Here is an 18,644-nt window from a genome sequence, read left to right as displayed (position 1 = left end):
GTGTGATTTTGATGCCCTGACGTTGCTAAAAAGCACCTGAGGTTTTGGTGAAAAATAATTTTAATTTCTATGTAATTTTCCACACATTCAATCTAAAGAATGTTAACCCACAGCTAGATTGTTCTCCAGACCAAATACTGAATGTTCTAATCAAATTCTCCCAGGGCTACAAGATCGCTAATTCTGTAAAAGACAATCCATTTGATAAGCAGAGAGATATTGCAGTGACTCATCCAAACAGGCAAGTGTTAGGAACGAGCTTTTCCTCTAAATGGCAACTGTGCCATCTCTGCGATTCTGTCACTGAGTTCATCTTTGTAATGTAGGTGTCACTACACCTACACAAGCAGATTCCAAACTTCAGTAATGAACTTCAGAAAGGCTGACAGAGCCGGGCAATGTTGACACCAGGGTTATGAGATCATTACGGGAAGTTCCTGCCACTGATGGAAGGAATGATTCATTCTTTCTCTCCTAGATGGTGAAGATATTATGGATCCACAGCGAAGTAGTCATTTGCAATAGGTCTCAAGTCTGGTTTGGGTTTTCAACAATCTGACACTCTTGTTGTCATTAGCTGTTTTCTAGCCAGGGTAAAGAGAAGAATGACAGATTAGAAACTTTGGATCCATTTTTCTCTCACCAACCTGAAATTAAGTGATGAATTTGGGCCTCCCTGGTGGCACAGGGGTTAAAGTCTCAGCACTATCAAGCTATCCCCAGCCACTGCAGCATGAGTTCGATCCCTGGCCAAGGAGCTAACCCACATGTCTCAACAGACCTCTTCTGTCTCCCCGCTGCTCCCCTCAGCAGTGGATTTCAGTCAGTCTGCCTGTTCTGCTCCCCACTCTGTCTCTGGTGAATCCTCTCAGCCCCCGCACCTCTGGCCTGCACCCCAGTTCTTGTATGCACAAATAAATAAAAAAATAAATCTATTTAAAAATTTAAAAAAGTGATAAATTTGATGGCTCTTTTAAGGAATCAATCAATTTAATAATTAAATATTTCAAGTAGCTCATCCTTATTCCTGTTCTCTCTCCCATCTCCTTCCAACAAGTTGTTTGAGAACTGCGTCTGTGTTCAATATATTCACAAGCGGACTCCAGCCATCTTTTCCAACACGAGCAAACATCACCATCACCACAATCACAGCAATGAAAGTTAAGAGCGAGTGAGCCGGCTGCTGTCTGTGTACAGCCCAGGGAGCTCCAGCACGGCGTGAAGAAGCCAAGGGAGCGCTGCAAGGGTCTCAAGGGTTGATGGGATACACACGGGCTGCGGAATGCCAGCAAGCATGGCAGCCACAACCTTGGCATCTCTGAGTGGGGTGGTCTTACATGGAAAGAAAATGAAGCAGAATCCATCACGCATTCCCCAAGTAACTGAGGGCCTCCGGCATGTCCATGCTCTAGATACACCCCCTCATTCAGTCAGCACGGCGACACCACTCTTCCCATTTTGCAGGCAGAAAGATGGACAAACTTGCCCACAGACCCACAGTCAGTAAGGGGCAGAGTCAAGATGAAGAGAAGAAACCAAGCTGATGGTTTGAGCCACAAAGGGAAGGGTATCCCCAGCCTCTGGTGAGGAGCTGGGGTCACGCCTCCGCCTCCCGGTTGTTACCTTCACACGCTGTCTGCCTGGGGCTGAGTACTTGTGTTATTCCTCTGCCTTGCACCTCGGAGGTTTGAAGCCATCCTCGAGGAGCACTTTTGGTCTTATCCCGGTTTCCCCCCCGCCCAGCGTGCCCAGGGAAAGAGAATGGGAAACTATTTGTTTATTAGACTTCCCTGAACAAATGAAGCTGATCAGAGACAACCCCAGCAGTAACTGGCTAGGGCTTACTGCAAACCGAGTTGCGAGGCACCATGTAAACAATTAACACAATCAAGCATATTGACAAATCACCGAGAACAAAGCACCAACGTGCAGGAGGATTTCCGAACCATATGCTTACTTTGTCACTGTTCATTTCAGTTTCTTTAGCTGATTTTAAAAGTTTAGCTAAGGTGTTCTCAACAGACCTAAATAGAGCCATTGCTTGCTCTTCCACTACCACTATTTTCATGCACAAGCTCCTCTTAGAAGTAGGCCCCAGAACTGTGCCTTCTCTGAATGAACTCAATTACCCAGTTCTTGTTTTGTACTTCCCATGATGGAGCCTCCCGTGATGTGTGGTAAACACCTATATTATGTTTGCTGATGACTCCCAGAGACACAGGCATATATGCACCTTCATTTGCAAATATCACAGCACAAACAATCACAGAGCCAAGTAAAATGGTGAAAGGGTACATGCATTCCCTTGTCTACAGTCCCACCCACAGATACTCCATGTTGCTTGGTTTGCCAGTGACATTGGCAGTCTCCTGCATCCTGATACCTAGTGGCATGAATAGCTCAAACCTCTCTTCCAACATTAACATCCAAGGTTTGACCCAATTTCAATGGTTTGGAGCAAATGAGTCTGTTAAACTTTTTATTTGGAGATAATGGCAGTTTCATATGCAGCTGCATGAATAACACAGAGATCTCCTGTACCCTTCACATGGTGCCTCCAGCGGTGACACGAGTACATTGTCACAACCAGGAAACTGACATGGATACCATCCTACGGCATTATTCAGAGTTCCCCAGTCTTACACGCACTCATTTGTGTGTGTGAATCTGTGTGTATTTAATTCTGTGCAATTTTAGCACGCGGGTAGATTTTTGTGACTTTCACAACAGTCAAAACACAGAATCATCCATCCCCACCCGGATTCCTCATGCTACCCTTTTATAGCTACCCTCACCTCCTTCTCAACCCACAACCTTCTTAAATATGGAAATCACTAATCTGTTTTCTATTTCTATAGTTTTGTCATTTCAAAAATGTCATATAAATGGAATCACACAGCATGGAACCTTTTCTCGACAGGCTTTATTCACTCAGCATAATGCTCTTGAAATTCATCCAAGTTGTGGATTATATCAACTGTTCATCCCTTTTATTACCAAATTATACTCTACGCTAGGACCATGCCACAGTTTGTTTAACCAGAAATGCATTTTTGACTCAATGCAAGTGTATTCACTGCACCAATGCTATCGAATGCAATGTGACTGCACGGGGATTTGCCTACGCTGCCATCATCTTTACTACTTGACACCCACTGTGAAGTGAAGAATGAAGTCCGTTTTCTGTACATTTTAAATCAAAACATGTGCAGGTGTTTCTGTCAGCTAAATGTTTTATCCTGGACTATTTTGGCTCTGTATTATCCAAATAATTATCTCAAAAATTTGAAATTTAATTTAGCACCCAGAGAATGCCTCTGTGTGAAGTTAAGTGGTGGTAACTTTAAATTACTCAGGGTCATAATTATCAGGATTTAGTCTTCTGACCATTTTCCCCAGGGAGCCTATGAAAGTTCAAACACACTGTATTTTTGGCAAAGGACCCTCATGCTTTGTCTGCATTTTATTGTTTCCTTTCCACCTGGAAGCAGCTATTTTAAGACTGTCTAGACAATCACCCCAGCTTTGAAGGTCTTTTCCTTTCTTTTCACATAATCGCTGAGAAAGGAAGGTAATAAATGGATGACACTGGCGCGCTCTCATCCAAGATACTAGTCAAGCAGAGTCGGGAACAAGCACGTCTTTGTTCTGGCCCACAAACTGAGAAGCTTTACTAACTGGTCAAGAACTGTATGAAATGGTTAATATGCAACCATCTGGGAGCCTATAGTGCCAATTTCAAATGGCTCAGTCCAAGAGATTTGGGGAGGAACCTGGGGGTGGTCTGGTTCCATTCCCTTCTACAGCACCCAAGCAACACTCACTGGACTCCAGTGACGACCCAGAATGCACAGCTTCTGCAGGCCACTCTTGCCATTGCAGGGGAGTAATGGAACCCAGTGTAATCCCTGAACATTCTCCACATGGTTCTCCTAGATAATACCTCTGAGTTAGCAAGCAAGATTCCAGGAGAGGAGCAAAGAATAAATCTATTTTGCTTCTCACAGCCCTTTTTCTCAGGGGTAACAGTTTTCAAGCTCTCTCCAGGACTCCTAGAGACCACCTGTCCCCAGGTTCCTTGCTATGTCCTGGGATACTTCCTGATCTATGACCCACCCCACCGCTACTCTGTGATGTTCACAGCATTTCTTTTTGGATGAAAAAAAAAAAAACACCTCACACCAAATAGCTGTATGTTCAATTATATATGAGATATATTTATATTTACATACAAATATCTATGTAGTGGATCTTTCAATTCTATATTAATGCTATAGCAAATAATTATAGTGAAATCATGACACATTTCTCCAGCTCCATGGAGATAGTCTAACTTCTAAGCACCTCTACCCATCCATCTCCAGGTGGATGTCTAATGGGTTTCTCTGTTTCAAAATGGCCCAGAACCAAGCCTTTGAGCCCCCCTTCATCTGGTCTCTTCTCAATATTCTGTGTGTATCAGTAATGGCATCACCCACACAGTTCTCAAGCAAGAACTGAGGGGTTGCATTTGATTCGTCCTTTTCCGTCACCCGTCCCTGCCCCATATCCAATGGAACACCTAGCCCTGTTTCTTCGCCCCCTAAAATCAATTTCAGCTCCATCCCTTCTCCGTGTCCATGGCTGCCACTGAGAGCCAATCCTTCATCACCAGGCAAGCAAATGGCTGCCGTGGCCCAAAGGCCGCTCAGAGTCCATTCTTGTTCTGCAACAATCAATTTTCTACACAGAACTCAAAACGCCCATGGAATAATCGCCAGAGAAAGACTTAGCCCAATTCAGGGGCTTTCTCGCGTGATGGAACACACGCACCCCCCGGGCTGAGCCGGCCTCTCTGTCCGCAGCGCCTCGTGCCTTTGCTCCCTTCTCCCGCCAGACGCCTGGCCCCCGCTTCGCACATGCTGCTGCTTCTGCCTGGAATGATGGGCGCTTGCACCCCTAACCTTTGCCCGCGTCACAGAGCCGGCTTCCTCTCGGCCTTCAGATTAAATGCCATCTACTCAGAGCAATATTCTCTAGCGCTATCAAAAATCAGATTCCATTTTCTGACAGCTGTTATCGCAGGACATTTTTTTTTTTTCTACACAGAACTTAGCACAATTTGCAATTACTGATTTACTATTGTTTATTATCTTATTTCTGCCTGGAACACCACAAGTCAGCCTTGTTCCCCATTTCATCCCCAGCACCTCCTCAAGAGCCCAGTACGTAGCAGACACTCACTAAGCGGTTGCTGCGTAAGTGAATGGAAAAGGAGAAAAACAGTCGAAAGAGAAAGGTTCCAACTGATCAGTGGTTGCCAGGGTCTGGGGGTGCAGGGAGGTGTGACTATATAGGGACAGCATGAGGGAATTTGGGAACGAGGGGTGACAGGACTCTTCTGCAGCCCGATAGTAGTGCGGGTGACACAACTTTCTCTCTCTGCCAAAACTCATAGAACTGTATCCCTCCAAAGATGAATTTGACTGTGTGCAAATTTACAAATAAACTAATAAGCAAAACTCTTGGGTTTTCAAAACCCAAATCAACCCAAAAGAAATCAAAGAATCCAAGCCCCGCGGTGGTGGGGGTCTTGGCAGCGGGGGCCAGTTCACTTCCTGTGTTCATGGTCAAGGCCTGACTCAGCCACACTTCCCCATTTCTCACTTACCAGCTTAAAGAAAGGAAACCGGAGACAAAATAAAGATGTGCAGAATAAACAAGAAAAGACGAGAAAAGACACAGCGGTAAAAGAATATTTAAAATAATCACGTGACAAGCTGCCAGCATTTATTGCTGACATTTAGCTCCGTTTGTTTGTGTTGGCTCACCCCAGCAGTGCGGTGGCTCGGGCTGATTTCATAATGGCGCCTCCCACATATACACCCACGGCTGACCTCTACTTTGTGCAGTTGCTAATGACTAATGACTAAACTTCACATATTATGCTGGCAAAATCTGCCCCTTCCCTGGAGGGCTGTTCCACACTGGGAATTACAGTTTCACCGAACAGCACTTTCTTTCTCAAAAGATAGCACGATCAATTTTCATTAGAACAAAGTTATACGGGCTGATACATTGCTGCCTTTCGCCAAATGATTAGTCATCGTTGTCTATTCACCCAACATGTCACTGAGAAACCCCATTCTATCAGGGCAAAATAAGATGCAGAGATATTAATAGATTCTTTGGACACGAGCTACGTTCTCTCATGTAAGCACGTGACACTGAATTTCATCTTGCGACCGCCCCCCCTCACCTTCACTATGGACTTTTATCCATTAGAACATGTTGATGGACGCACCATTTCAAAATGAAATACTTGGATATCTGGCTCCGAAGTGGGGAAAGGGAAATGGTGAACTCATTTCCTCTTTTATCAAGCTGACTCACGGCCTCCCTCTGTTGCTATGCACGCACGAGTCAACACCATGGCAACCTCCTAGTTTGCTCTTAAACACACAACAGCAGGCTGATGTTAATAGGTACATTTTTCAACCCTTAGATTTTATTTGCTCTCTTATTAGTTTAAATTTTAGACTACATTTTACACTACAGACTTATTAGTTATCTGTTGGGAAGGCTTACCCTTGCGGACCGCCAGGCACACCATCCATCCACTAGGGCAGAAGTGCTTAGTTCTTGTAAAATGCCCCCATAGTGTCACTTGATTCTTCTGAATTGCTAGCTCACAATGAAAAGTTTGCTCTTTGGACAGCAGAGACAGGATCCTTTTTAGGATTCTTTTTAAGACAACCCTACATTTAAATGGGACTGAAATACATGATTTCCAGTTCATGAAATCAGAAACGCATAGACTTCTTATAGACCTAGCTATGTAAATTCACTGAAAGCATAATTAATTATTGCTCAGAAGGTGCTAGGAGGTGTGCCCGGAAGTGTGCCAGGGCCTAGAAAGAAATAGAAAAGCCTTCACATTCAAGGGATTCGAAAAAAACCTAAGAGGCAGAAATGAGAACATATTCTGGTTCCTATGAATCCTGTTGTAGAAAATAAGGGCAGGAGGAGGTAACGCTTGAATTCTGCCTTTTTGGGGTTTAGGTTCTTCACCTACGGAATAAGTTGTAATGTCTAACTTTAGGCTAGTTTTGGAAAATCACAAAACACACCATCTAAGTTATCGCTGTCGGTAAAGTGTCCCAGGCTGATCGGATAACTGATTTAGTCTTGACTCAGAATGAAGATTCCACACCTAATTCCAAAATTATTTAGCCACCTGTGGTAATATTCCAATTCATTAAGGAATAAAGTTTGTTATTTTATAACTAGGCAATGTATTTCAAAGAAATTTTAGCTATCCCTCTATCCTTGAATCCAAAGGCAGGGATATTCTGTTTAAGCCATTTTTCATTTCAGCATCTACTTGTAGTTGAAAGAATGTGTATTGACTTTCTCATTGACCACATGCATTTTGAAATGTCTCAGGGACCCAGAGTTTCTACATTGCCGAGCAGGTGGGGAGCTGTGCATTCTTATCAGGAGACTTGTTCCAATCACAAAGCTTTCTGCATCTACCTCCTGCTCTTAGAAGTGGATGGAAGGATTCCCTTCCATGGGTCAGTCTTGACTGTAATAGAACTAGAAGACTCTTTGTACTTCTTGCATCATATTTCTAAGATATTTGTATACTACCATGGAGTAATTTTAAGAATATTAACTTGTAGGTTTAATAGCTGGCCCCGAGGTTAATATACATTTGCAAAGCTAACCCAGAAACATACTTGACATCAGTCATGCTCACAGTGTGGTCCTAAGGCCAGAAACTTCCATCTCAGCCAGAAACTGATTAGACATGCAAGTACTTAAACCCCACCCCAGACTTGGAATCAGACCTTCCGGGGGTGGGGCCCAGCAGTCTGCCTTTTAACAAGCCCTTCAGGGGATTGCAAAGCAAGCTCAAGTTTGGGAACCACTGCTTTATGTAACCCACATTCTTATTTGAGATGATATATACATTTCAGTTGCGAAATGGCTCTTTTCTTTTGCTGCTGTGATGTTTTTGGTCTGTTCACTTGCTGTGTGTTAGTTTTGGTATTCTGACAGAAGTGATGGAAAACTTGGAAACGTGGACTCCTGCCTATCCTAGTGTGTTTAAGATCACCTAGTTCCTGATAAACTGAAAAGTCATTGTAAACATGTTAGTGTCAAGAAGCAACTTATCTAAAATATATTTCACTAGCACCAATAAGTAGATGACTAATTTGAACAACCTAGCAACTTAGAATTTGGGAAAGAACCATGGCTTAAAGTCACAGAGACTTTAGTTCAGCACTTACAGGTTTAACTGGGGTATGCCCATCTCAGCACTACTGAAATTGGGGACCAGAGAATTTTCTGTTGGGCGGCGGGAGCTGGAGGGTGCTGAACAGTGTCCCTTGTCTCTACCCACTGGATGCCAGTAGCGTACTCCCCCAAGTCGTGGCAAGGGAAGATGTCCCATTGCTAAATATCCCCCATTGGGGCATGCAAGGAAATCTTATTGGTTTCTTTTTGTCAAATGTTCTACTAGCTTGAAACTAAGCAACCTATTATAAAATATCTGCTTGTTCCCTCCTGCCCTGCCATGTCTCTGGACTGTGCCTCTGCTCTCAAACTGTCTAATAAATACCTCCAGAAACCAGTATGAGAGCAACCTTGCCTTCTAGACAAATATTTTCAAGGAACCAATCACATATGGATCAAGTCAGGTAAGTGGGCAGAGCAAAGTTTCTCTTGAGTAGGGACTGGCAAACTGTAACCCGCGGGTGCGATCCAGTCTGCTACTTTTGTTGTGTGTACAGTAGGAATTCAGCACAGCCTGGTCTGTCCACCTACACATCATCCCCGATGACCTCCAGCTATGATATCAGACTTGAGTAGCTGTGACAAAACCTGTCTGGCCATGAGAGCCTAAAATATTTACCACATGGCCCTTTACAAAAAAAAAAAACTTTCCTAACTTTGTTCCCAGTGCATTAATATCTAAAATTTTCCCTAGGAACTTAATAATAAGTGATTGGACAAAATATAATATTTTTCTGTGACTTTTTGTATTGTTATTATATATGTATGTATGTTTTTACATTATCTCTTTATTTTAATACCAATAAAGCAATTATAAACCAATATTAACTGTCCCTTTTTCTCTTAAAAAAGCTATTGATGTGAGGAAATTTAACAAAGGATGTGTTGATGATTGATAATTTAACATCTTGTTAAAATATCACTGACAGTCTCTGGAATTGGCCCTTTCCTAGAATAAAACTATTTATGGAAATTCGTTGACAGGGAATTCTTCCCCTTTTAAAGAAACAAATCAGAGTTGTATGCTAGAAATATAAAAATAATCATTTCTTTCAGTCCTTAAAAGTAATTACCTCCATGGAGAGCATAGATGAGATTTGTGTTTCAACATAAGTAGTAGCCAATTTTTAGTTCATTTCATAAACCTGGACTTTCCAAATTTTTAAGAAAAGGATATGCTTTTGTATCTCTGTAGAACTATCATTTCCGGCAGCCTCACAAACTGATAACGGGACCTTATTAGTATCCTTTCCTTTGTTTCCCTTCAAATGACCCCAAAATAGGAAAATAGTAAGTAATGAAACAAAGAGAGTGCAAAGCTATGGTTGCCAAGGCAACCATATTCTTATTTCCTTTGAACTTCAGCGGCACCTCCACTGCAGTTCAATCCACGTTCATGTTTCCTTAGGAAACTTATTAAATTCAAAGTCCTTATTATCCACAGCAGCATGATTCTAATCAAGAACGTGATAATAGGGACGTAAGACAGGAACTGGAATGCCCAAGGAACTCCCGTTATGGAAGGGAGATTGGAAAATGACACTTGCTAGGGCACAGACTGGCCAAGAGAATTTTCCTTCCACTCCAGTCCATTCAACTGATACTATGCCAAACACTGGCATGTACGGAAACATAAGTCGAGCCCAAAGATAACAGAAGAAAAACAGATTAGGTGAGCTATAATCCCCATGGAGATCCCCATGTACCTAGAAAACCATGAAAAATGAGAGAAGGCTAGGCGCAGTAGATCTCTCCTGACTCGCCCACTGCTCCCCTCAACAGTGTATTTCAGTCAGTATGCCTGTTCTGTTCTCCACTCTGTCCCTGGTGAATTCTCTCACCCCCCACACCTCTGGCCTGTACCCCGGTTCTTGTATGTACAAATAAATAAATCTTAAAAAAAAATGAGAGAAGGCTAGTGTGCACACTTCATATTTGTGGACCTCTTCCTTAAAGGTGAATATTTATGATCACCAGTTTGTCTTCATAGAACAGAGAAAATCTTTTTCATAGAATTTTCAGGAAACTATTACTACTCATTTGCATCTCATTTGATGCTGCTTTCAGGAGTAGAGAATGCTGTTTACTTCAAGAGATGGTCAGCGTCTTAGAGGTGGGAAACCTATAGCTGCCTCAATGGGCCCTACACAGTCTTTGCTCACATTTTCCAACTGAGACACTCTTCGCTCTAAAACTGTAAAGATGGTTGGATGTCTGAACTTCTCAATGATTTCCCCATAGGAATGATGATACACATAGTGGTTTTGGTCTCCAGGCCAGCTGATGTGGTCTCATTTAACCCTCTTGAAGTACAGATGGGAAATATAAATGAGAACACCATTTTCATTCTTCTCGGGCATTGGAAAAGAGAGGAGACTCTCCTTCTAGTCATTGGGATGGGGTGAGGTGTCCCTGTAAGTGCCTCTAGGTGAGAGAACAGTGCCTGTGAGTCCTGTTGAATCTCTTGGATCCATCTCAGCAGCTTGTAGGAACTCAACCTACTACTTGCTGGATACATGGGATAATGAACACGGGATAGTCATTTCAACATTTCTGAGATGGTCTCCCCTGTAAATCAGTTGTTTGGGGGGAAGCAGTCCAGGCACTATGCTTCTCTTGTTCTCTATTCCTATCCCCCTTAGAGTTTTGGGCAACTCTTTCTATTCCTGTTTTTTTCTATTACAGGGATAACAATGCTTTCCACAGGTGGTAGAGAAGAAGATGTCATCAAGAAGATGGAAGGATGGAGACAGTGAGGATAAGCATTTCATCACTGGTGCGGGACTAGATACTACACTTTTGGAAAGGAATCTGCTGGCAAAATGGACACCTACTAGCATTTTCACTGAACCAACAATGTGATATCATGTCACCCTCTCAATAAAGTCCTTTCTGAGAAGCCCTACCCCATCTTTCTGATATCTTCTTTCTCTGATTTCTGTTATTTTTGTGTGTTATTTGATACCACATCATCTCACTCACTTCATTTTCTACTATTTATCAGGTATCCTCTGACACACTAGGATGAAAGTATCGCCAGGACAGGGAGGGATGTGTGTCTGTTTCATTCAGAGTTAAATTTCCAAAGACTACAACAGGATCTGCTCATAGCAGATAGTTAATACATATTTACTGAATGAATTAAGAAATAAATGAATGAATGAACCACTGAATGAGAGAAATAAGTGTACTATTCTATTCTTTAAGTCTAAATCAAAGTGTCAAACATTTCAAAGTATATATTTTTGAAAGGCAAACAGAAGCATTATATATATACAAATTCTGGAATATTATCAAGTCTAGTAAAGAAGGCCAGTATTTTTTTCCCAGAAAAATTAAGGTAAGGGGACCCAAAACCCAAGACTACTACCCATCAAATTCAGTAACCAGGGTGGTAGATGGAGATGCTCTTGACATGTTATACACAAATGTGTATAAAGAAGGGGTGCTGCTTAAATTTGGGGCTAGGCTGAGGTCTGGGAATGAGCCTGTTAAATGGAGACACAAGGAGCCTCTCTGGTGGTGCAAGGGGTTAAGATGCAGCACTATGAAGCTATCAGCAGCCTTTGCACCATGAGTTCAATCCCCAGGCAGGGACCTGACACATGGCATAGCAGACCTCTCCTGTCTTGCCCGCTGCTCCCCTCAGCAGTGTACTTCAGTAGATTTGCCTGTTCTGGTCCCCACTCTGTCTCTGGTGAATCCTCTCACCCCCCTGTACCTCTCGCCTGTACCCCAGTTATTGTATGCATAAATAAATAAATCTTTAACAACAATAGAATGGAGACACAAGACCTTCAGAATCAGTGATTGTGCCTGATAATGCCTACTGACTTTGAGCAGTTAAAGAACCATCCATGTTTCTGTTTTCTCACTCATAAAACTAGAATATGACCCACCACCTTGCAAGGCTGTTCTGAGGATCAAAAGAAAAGAGGTAAGTAAATCCAGGAAATAGAGGACCTTCAAAAACTGCTGATCACTTACTGTCACTTACCATCTCCCTCCCAGCTCTGTCCTCACTAGCAGTAGTGAGGTTAAGTGCTCAAGTCATTTAACCTCTCTGGCATCCAGTTCCCTTGCTACAGAATGAACTATTGGGTTAGAATGATTCCAAATGGACCTGCCACTCTGAAAAGGGGAACATTCAGTTTTATTTTCCTGAATACGTAATTATGGGGATGGGCGAAATAATGTGATATATTAGAGAGAATCTAACTAAACTTATCAGTGGAGGCTTATTTAATATTATGAACTGTCTATGTTATAATTCTATATTATAACCCCAAAATGTTACTGTCCTTTAAAAAATCTTCCAGTAGAAAGGTTTTCCATGGTTTGGCAATTCAAACTGAAGAGAATTTTTTTCAAATTTTTTTTTAAAGTAAAAAAAAATTTTTTTAAGTTATGTATTCAAGGAGCTCCCGGGGAGGGGACGGGGAATCTTTTAACTCTAATACTTGTGAGACACAAAACGGGGGTCTGAAATATTTCCAAATACACTAGTGGAAAAGACCTCCCTTTAGAACAAATACAATTTTTGAATCCTTAAAGCATGTGTTAGTGTGAACAACACACCTTTGGGTCATATTCAAATTACATACCCTCGGGTCATGTTCAAACACACACATGCACACACACGCACACACTTGCACTGCACCACCCACTTCTCCCATTTCCTCCTGAAAGCAGAAAACAGAATGCTTTATTACAACTATGCAGACCCTTTCCATTTGTCTAAAAATAATGGCTTTAACCCATTAAAGAAACATAAGAACATCATCTGTGCTGAAATTAGGCAACATGAATACAATTCTTACATAAAACATCAACATAAAATTCTAGTATAATTTTACCTGAATGAACAGCTGCTAGGTTAAACATTTATAACACAGAATTAATGACATGTGACCTAGAAATACCCAACTTACAAATATCCTGTACAAGGGAAGAGGCGACCCCAGTGAGCTGGACCCGAGGGCAGGCTCTCCCCAGACTTGAAGGTGGGAGAAAGGTTCCCTTAGGATCACCTCGGTCTCTGCGGCAGGATCCTGGCATTGGCAGCGATTAGAGTAGAAGGGGCAAGCGGGAAGCCATGGTTCTCATGCCACCGCCAGACTCCCTTCCCTCTACTCCCACCAAGGAAGCCACTTCCCATGAAAGTCACACAGAGTGCCTCGCTTCCCAGGCCGGTCCATTAGAAGTCCGCTGGCCCCACAGTGCAGCTGCAATCGTGCTATTAATACTAGGCTGACTTCCCACTTGGAAGCCAACTCCAGCCCTGACAGTGCTCGTCAGCTCTGTTATAGTTAAATGGACTTGTGGGCGGTCTTGGGATCCTGCCAGTTAGAACATCCTTTCTGTGGGAAAATTCCTGCTGAGGCCCAAACAACTCTGACAAACATGGTTGTAGACCACACGTTGGAAGACACTTGGGCACTGACAAATCAATCCCCACCTTGCTCTTCCAGAAATGCTTGCGTGATCATTATTGTAAAGCCTTGCACAGACAAACCTATAACAGGTCTAGCACTCAGCATACGACCTGCTAACTAACGGGCATATTTTGCTGTCATCATTCATACGGCAATAGATCTACCCCTTCCCTGACACACACATACATGTACACTTGGGTAGAGACACATTACACACATGTATGTGCACATGAGCACACACATACCACACCCCTCCCCCATACAATGCTCTGTGCAAATATATTTTCATTTAAACAGAAATCCCTTTGCCTTTTCGTGGGGAAAAGTTGAGCCATGGCCTCAGCCTGAGCTGTGTACAAAGAGTACTTGTGTGCTCTTGTTCTGAGGAGTGAGTTATACTGGTTCCTCCATATTCTCAACTGGCCCTCCAGCTAAAGCATGGAGATGCTCAGCCATGGGACAGGAAATGAAAGAATTTTAATCAAGATTAGACCTGGGACCTCAGTAACATCATGTTCAAATCAACTGAGAGACTCATTGTTACATAATAGTCCTCTCAAATTAATGGGACTTTTGTGTACAAAATTACTATTCTCACCAATGGCAAAGAGATCGTTTGGCACAGGCTGATGAATTAAGAATTCAAATAGTTTCTACTCTCACACACATAGACACACAGAGCTAACAATGCCACAGAGGACATGTTGGATATTGGATGATTTTATTAGCAGATTATAGTCTGCTAGTAGATGAAGGATCGTCACTGTCTACGATCCTTAAAGAACAGAGTTAGCCAGCCCCGCTGCAGCAATTGTCATGCTGAAGCAAGTATTTGCGGCAGAGCTTCACTTGGCTAAGCCAAAGGAAACCAAGGCCTTTGTTATTTACTTACAGACAGCACTGCAGACCAGAGTCATGCATGAAAGGGGAGAAGGCCTGGTGTCTCCTTAAGTCAGTTGATCAGAGCCCTTAATCAGAGGGCAAAGGCAGAGATAAGGGCTGAGCTCAGTATAGGAACTTGTCCTCCAATGAGGGGACCAGAAAGGAAATTGCAGCCAGTCTGAGCAATTGCCTTCAGGTCTCCTGGACAGAGCCATTAACAACACTTGAGCTTTGGTGTTATATCTTTCTTATTTAATCATCTCCAAGATAAGATACTTTAGCACCTATGAGGAATCTGAATTGAAACAAGAGCAGATCTGGGTTTATTTCTTTAAAAAACTACTTTGAAAACTATCTTTTAGTATGCATATAAAATATTGATATACTATATATATATATATACACATTATGTTAACCCAGATTGATATATGTATACATCAAAGTGTCTGTGTGTATAATATACATACTATTTTTTCCAGACAATGTGAATGCTAATTGACATTTAAAAATGCCTTCAAGTATGTATGATCAAGTTCAAGCATACTTTGTGGCACATTCTTCTGGAGTAGAACTACTAGGAACTACTGCCCCACTAACATGTTTCCCAAACGAAAGGGAAGTTGCAAGAACGCACATCTGCGTCCACTGGGAAAAGAATCATCATGTGCACTCTTATAGAAATCTCAATAAAAATATGCCTCCAGTCCAGCCAGTTCCTTAAAATGTTTGGTCTGATCAATAGAGTAATAGAGTTAAGTCTCAGGAATTTTTGTTCCCTATTAGGCACTTGGAAAGAAGGCAAGAAAAAGCCCCCCCACCCCCCGCCACCGCTGCACCTCAACCCAAGTTAGGTCAACCTGTCCAGTGACGTGGAGAGGGAAGAAGGGATTAATTCTCATTGCATTCTCTCCCAGGTAAGAATATTTTAAAATAAAACAATTGGGGAAGAAGCTCTAATTTTAAGTCATCCTGAGAAGGAAACTCCTTTTCAGGAAATGACCAATCTTGACTGTTGCTTACAAGTCTTCAGGATTGAGATAGTTACGGGGTCTTAACCACAGGCGATGTGTCATAGGCAAGGGTAATCCTCACACTAAAAAAAAATGTATGGTAGATAAGCCACGCGGGCTAAGTTGTCCCAAGGGCCACACCTATTTCTCAGTAGTTGAGCAAATCCAGTACAGGAGTATAGGAGAATGAGTTTGAATATGTGGCAATCAACCCAAATGAATTTTCATCTGGCCTCTCACTCTTTGTTTCAATTCCCTCTTCCCAAATTGTTCTGCTTCCTCTTAACACGTTCTGGGCACCATCATGTTCTTGAAGCCACTGTTAGAAAGGGTGTGCCTATCAAGTGGATACAGCCATATTCTAGAAAAGTCATTGCCTAGGATTTTTAATGAGCCAACAATCTTTTGTGACTGCAAACTTTTCATGCAAACAGATGTTCATAACACCTGAAAGGACGGAGAACCCAACATTTTTGTTGTCGTCACACTCACAAAGCAGGTTGGATTTTGGTGCCCACTGCCTAATAAATGGTTATATGTGTGGGAGATTTTGGTCTTTCATAATGCCTGATATCGACATAGTAGAACAGTTGTTAACCTTTCCCGGTTTGCACTTCTTTTGTGGCTTCCATTGTCTACTAAAGAGACAACCTAACAGTTATGAATGTCCAGACTGGTCAGGATCAGTCTACACAAGATTTCTCTGGTGATTAAATGAGACAAGAATTTGAAAGTGTTTAAGATGGCCCCTGGAACCTGGAAAAAGCTATTATATATAAGTTTACCTCCACAAGTACCCTCATCATCATCATCATCACTATCATTATAACCATCATCACCGCCATGATGACCATCATTATCACCATTGTCAGGACCACCATCACTACCACCACCATCATCACCATCACGACCACCACGATCATCACCACCACCATCACCACCATCATATCGTCATCATCATCATCATTTACTGTGAAATGGGCACTTGTGATTATAGATTTTTAGTTTGGAGACAATGTGATCTGAGATAGAGTAACTCAAAAGTAAACACAAGACTATATCATCCTTCTATATTAAAGGTGCCATGAGCATCAGACTCCATATATTTTCCCCACAGACCATTGATCCACTTTTCTTCCATTACCATAGAGTCTGACTCCAAAAGGTTTACATAAATAATTAATTTCAGTGAAGTGCTGTGCACATTTTTCTGGAATCTTTGTGAGCCAGTCAGCAAAATATAGCAGAAATGGTTGTACACTCAGATGACCTTAAGAACTATGAAAATCAGGCACTAATTAACAAAGAGGGTGAATCTACAATGGCGAGTACTTGGTCCCATTTGCTCAATATCTTCATGGAGAACTTACATAAATGCATAGGTCATACTTACCAAATTTGCAGATGACACTAATCTAGGAAGAACAGATTATGGGAGAGAGAATTAGGGTTTTAAAATGCAGTTTATATTTACATATATAACTTACTTAGATCAAAAGTTTAGAATAAGACTAAAACAAAAAGATTCAAAAAATCAGAGCGAAGTTGGCATTTCATTTATAACACCATTAGCTGGAGACCGAGAGGTAACCTGAGGAAGAGGCAGAGTTCTGAGATTGCCCACCAAGTTCAGATGAAGTCTGACAAACATGCTAAACCAGACAAGAAAGAAACTGGGGCTGCATGAAAAGAACTTTAGAGTCCAGCTCAGGGAGAGGGAGAACGGCAGGGGCTCCCCGGGGCCAGAGCACGTGCAGAGCCCCAAACTCCGCTCAGAGGCATGCTGTTGAGGAACACTGCTGCCTCCCACAAGCCCTAAGGAGAGCAGTGTGGATGGGAGGTGAACTTTCTGAAAACATCATCATTTAACAGAGCTTTAAAATCCATGAAAAAAATGAAGACTTTTTAGTCTGGAGTTGTGGAGGCTGGAGTACCAGAAACACTGGCTTAGAATTCTGCAGAGCTGACAGGTGGATCCTGTAGTAGATGTGGCCTAGCTTTCAAGAGAGATTTCAAGTGACAGAATGGGAATTCCAGGGAGCAGGCCTGGGCCTTTCCCAAGGAGAGCCTTTCTAAAGGAAGCATTGAGGGAGTGTGAATGACTTAGGGGGAGGGGACTCAATGCTCAGAGGTTCTGCTGATAAGCATGGGGTCACTCATTCCCAGTGTGGTATAAAGGGCCCCTGCTGTGGGGGAGCGGGCAAAGAGGACCTTTGAAGTCCCACTCCTGTGAGCCAACTCTCCTATGTCAATATTCAACCAGTGATAGGAAGAGGAGGGAGAGGCTCACTGAAGGAGAAGGGGGTGCTTAGAAGTGGGAGACCAGAAGACTGCCACTAGCTCAGGTGGCTGAGGCTCGTAGCAGGATCCTGGGCTCCACTACAAACAGATTCGTGCTGCTTCATTAACGAAGGTCCACGCCAGATTTTAGATTCTGCTTTAGGCTGGCCCTGTTCTGGAGACAGTGGAGCAGAAGCCAGTTTTCCCAGAGCCCTCTGGGCTAGTCCATCCCCTCTGAAGAATGAGGTGCTTCACACTTCTCCCCGTTCCCCACAACACCTTAGCACTAAGTGCGGGTGCTCACCAGCTGCTTGCTGCTCGGTTAACTTCCTACTTTTCCTCCAGGGGATCACAGAGGGTAAAAAATGAGGAATGATTAGTCAACAGTGAAAAATCTAGTATGGCAAAGGGCCTATTCGCTTGACTGCTCTCACTAGGGTGGATGACCCTAACCTAATTGCAAAGACTTTGACGTCAGAGCGATAAACACATGATTTTTACACTTTAGTGGCAAAACAGCATATTAATGCATCAATGTGGGTTTTTTTCCTCAAATCTTTTGATCACTGCTAATTTTCTAGTTTGTCTTTTTAGAATATTATATTTTTCTTAGTCTGGTGGAACATTTGTGAATTTTGTTAGACTGGGCTTCAATAATATAATGATTTAATATAATTATTTGATAGGATATTGTGAGATACATAGCATATATCTTAATATATGTGTATCCTCTAATATCTAACACGGCTTTCTG

At 42.4% G+C, this 18,644-nt stretch overlaps 1 protein-coding gene across 4 annotated transcripts in view; it reads right to left on the bottom strand.

Annotated features, from left to right (window-relative positions):
- ARHGAP6 (Rho GTPase activating protein 6) overlaps positions 1-18,644 on the bottom strand; it is a 408,409-nt gene that overhangs the window by 135,803 nt on the left and 253,962 nt on the right. The window contains exon 1 of one of the 4 annotated variants that reach the window (XM_037512718.2): positions 13,215-13,379. The exons of the other annotated variants lie outside the window; for them this stretch is intronic. The gene's annotated coding sequence lies outside the window, so the exon portion shown is untranslated. Of the gene's footprint in view, positions 1-13,214; positions 13,380-18,644 lie in introns of those variants that run through there. 4 annotated transcript variants of the gene reach the window in all.

Source organism: Talpa occidentalis, unplaced genomic scaffold (assembly GCF_014898055.3).
Source record: "Talpa occidentalis isolate TD23 unplaced genomic scaffold, MPIMG_talOcc4v2.1 talOcc4.15, whole genome shotgun sequence".
In the NCBI taxonomy this organism is placed as follows: domain Eukaryota; kingdom Metazoa; phylum Chordata; class Mammalia; order Eulipotyphla; family Talpidae; genus Talpa; species Talpa occidentalis.
Note: the sequence above shows the minus strand (reverse complement) of the source record. Positions and strands in the feature narration are given on the sequence as shown.